General features: G+C 35.2%; 1 pseudogene; it reads right to left on the reverse strand.

Annotated features, from left to right (window-relative positions):
* Positions 1 to 1,770: 1,770 nt before the first annotated feature.
* LOC119520890 lies at positions 1,771 to 3,341 on the reverse strand (annotated as a pseudogene).
* Between the last annotated feature and the right edge of the window lie 502 nt (positions 3,342 to 3,843).

Here is a 3,843-nt window from a genome sequence, read left to right on the forward strand (position 1 = left end):
CTGCTATCTAAGAAAAGTTATTAGAGTTGATGCAAACAACAAACATGTGAAACTGGGAGCAAAACCTGGGGAAAGAGTTATAGAAGCTCCCACATATAATGGGGAATCTAGGAAGCCAAACACATGCCTGGGGAACCATGGTCATGCAAGACACGAGAAGAACCTGAGCTCTCACTGCCATTGGATATTTAGGAACATCTCAAATAGGAATTGAAGTCCAAAGCAGAATTTTAGATAGCCTGTCTAAACTTGAAGGAGTGCCTCAAAATTAACCAGTTTGCAAATGCTGGGAGGGTTTTTAATCCATTTCTCCCTTCTTTCAATTTCTTTATTTCATATGTATAAATAAATCTCTACCAACAATCAGCTGATGATGTTAAAAATATGTAGCTGACAGAGACCATAAAACAACAAAAAATACAGTCAATAAAGACAGTGAAGAAAAGTCACCAAACAGAACTATAACAACTCATAGCAGGAACCAAAAAACACCGTGATGAAGAGAAAGAATCTGATTTAAGAGTTATTATATTATAGTATTCAAAATATTCATTCCTCAGCAAAAATTTATGAAGTATGCAAAGAAGCATGAGACTATGACCTATGTATAAGAAACCAAAAAAATTAACAGAAACTGTCCCTGAGGAAAGGCAGATATTTAATGTACTAGATGAAGACTGAAAATTACCTGCCTTTATATGCTCAAAGAGCTTTACTTATACTTAAATTATTCATAATTACTCTGAACACTGGCTGTTTGAATCACTTTTTCATGTGGTTCTTTTGCAAGAAGTAAAATATTAACTTCTGCCTAATATATACATCAGTTTTATTAAACCCCTTACATTAGTCTTCTACCATAGTCTGACACTACATATATTAACAATATGCATTTAGTTACAGGGCATTAAGATAATGTTTTTACTAGTGTTATTAACATATACACCTGTAATCAGGGGAAACATCATGTTTAAGACAGTAATGCCAATTACAGTGATTACAGTTACAACTACCATTATTTCTAACTTCAATGTGTAATTTTCTATTTTTTTGAAAAAAATCTACATTAAAGCTTCTTTATACATAAAAGAATATCAGACATTGTGTTGACTTTGGTAAATGAACAAAAAATTAAAAAACTTTACATGATTCAAAACAATATATGATAATTAAGTATTTTTAAAAGTTAAAAGTACAATGTAAATCATCATACTATATAGTAACATTCTCTGTTTCTCAAATTTTCTTCATTGTGTTTAAAAACCTGATAAGGCTTTATTAACAGTTCTAAGGTCTCTAAAAGAAATCTCCAGCAGTGTTTGTTTCCTGAAAGTAAGCTCAGAATCCAAAACCAAAGAAAGTAATGTATGTTCACTATTCATTTTAAGTGATCTCTATTCTGTGAGTCATAAGTTTCTTTGAAATAAGATAAGTCTAACAAATAAATAAAAATAAATTAAATACATTCTCAAATAGCCATTGGAAGTATCTGTATATTTCTGAAGGGAATGAAAAAGTGTACAGAGTTCAATTAAATGAAGGCAAAAGCTCAAATCAATTAACATATAACACTTGTATTTAGTAGGATGTGTTTTATCTGTTTTACATTTGAGGATTCAATTCAAGAATAAAATATGATTTTCATAATATTACACATTATCCTTCATCTCTACATGTTCTGATCTCAGAACTTATTCCACAATTATCTGAAATGTTTGCTTGTTGTTTGGCACATAGATAGTAATTCATTAAACTTTGTTTTAAAAGTACTTATCTGCTATGAAGTTTGTTTTTCAGAGAGGATTTGAAAGTGGGATACTCCTGACTGTTGTATAACTGTGGAATCCTCTATGGAGTTTGTCTTTCATAAGTCCAATAAGTTATTTACAAATAATTGATTGTCTTTACTAATATCAAAAATCTTGAAGATAGTGTTCACTAAATGTGTTGAAAGTTTGAGGCCAGTAGCTACATAAATGGCATGCTTAAATTCATCTTGCCCTATAAAACAACTTGCAAAGTTATACATATTCAAGCCTTTTGCAAAGTCTTCTAGGTTGTTCAAAAACTGGAAAACTGACCTGAATTCATCCAATGTGATGCTCTATTCTTCAGATATACTGTAATGCACATTTTGTAAAAGCACTGATGTATTTTCCACATTTGCGTATTGTAAGAGGATATGAGCAAAATATTCTTCATTGATAGTATTCATCCCATTAGAGTGGGAAAGGAATTCTATTTCTAGAACTTCTGTTTCTAGGTTATCCATGAATTTATAAAAATCTTCACAATTGAGTTCAGCTTTTCCTTTCTTTCCAAAAAGGTGTAGAAATGTAGTATCTGTTACTAAACTTGTGAGGTACTTATCACACTCTGTGAGGCCTGAAAAGAGTACTTTGCTTGTATTATGTCTCATTGTATCCCAATAGCTTCAGGAGACAAGTTCCTCTCTGCCTGTTTTCAGTACACTATTAATAAGAGAAGAGTAGCCATAAAATTGAAGACATGGCAGTGCATGCTTTTCTTCATCTCCTTTAGTTTCCCTCTTTTCATTTTTTCCCTGAATATCTCTTGAATCACCAACAATTCCTTTTTATCCACCATCTCATTGCCATCAGTGTCATACATGTTAAAAGCTACTCTAAAACCTGCATGTGGCTTTGTTAAAATGCATAAAAGAAAAAGATATTCCATGTAAGAAATTACACCTCTTTCTTTAAGATTTTGAAATAGCTTTGATGATGTTTTCCAAACTGATGTGTTTCAGAGAGCATATGATTTAATTCCTGCTTGGAAAGTGATTTCCACATTTTAGTACATTTGGGTTCATCTGTCATAACAGCCAAAATAAAATCATATGGAGTCATGAACAACTAACTACCCTTCACATTATATAGGAGCAAGTAAACCAAATCACTTCTCCCAAGATGTTGCATAGAAATCTACACCCTCAATGTCTGCTCTGTCAATAACAACCATCTCCTTGGCAGCAGTGACCAGGATGGGGGCAGGCCCTGGCTGCAGAGCTCTTAGAGCTCTGCTGCTGCACTCTCAGTGAGGTGTCCAGGTGCTAGTACCTGTGTGGACTTTGCAGTGGGATCTCCCTACAGCTGATAGCACACCAGGCCCACTAGACCATGGTGGAGATGCTCTACTTCCCCCAGCACCACCACCACCTCACCCACAGCCCCCCTCCTCCTCCTGGTAAGAGAATGGCCAACCAGGAGAGCTGGAGGCTGATGTCATAGGCTGCCCCAAGGACCCAGGAAAGGAATAGTGAGGGGAAAGTGGAGGGAGAAGTTCAGGCAGTGGCACAGGAGCCTCAGTAGTGCAGCCATAGTGGGAGTCACAGGCACCACCTGCCTCTTTTATAAATTTAGAAATATTTGGAAGGAGGGCATCTGATACCAGAGGAGTAACATACACAATTTACCTTACAATATTGCCCAACAATATGAACCTAGGAAAGAGGAAGGGTCCCAATGTAAAAATGGTTTATATGCTATGATGAGGTTCTAACACATATACATTGGTGGTTTGTCAAATGATCTGTGGAAATGCAAATCTCCCAGGATGTGAGGAGATACAGTTATCCATGGCTTCTTGTAACTTGAGTGGTGGGGAGAGAGGGTTGGGAAAGGAGTCATCAATGGATAAGCAAGCCACCTTTTAACTTCCTTTAAAATGACAATCATAATAAAGCTGAGTTGTCCAGGTCTCTTTTTATACACTTATAAAAAAAGGTTTTATTTCTGATTGCTAAAAAGTGGCTGGTCAGTAGAATTGCTCTAAGTTATTTCCTGATAATATAATGTGGCCTATGCAAGCCTGTATGACATG

The sequence above is a fragment of the Choloepus didactylus genome, chromosome 26 (genome assembly GCF_015220235.1).
Source record: "Choloepus didactylus isolate mChoDid1 chromosome 26, mChoDid1.pri, whole genome shotgun sequence".
Lineage (NCBI taxonomy): Eukaryota > Metazoa > Chordata > Mammalia > Pilosa > Megalonychidae > Choloepus > Choloepus didactylus.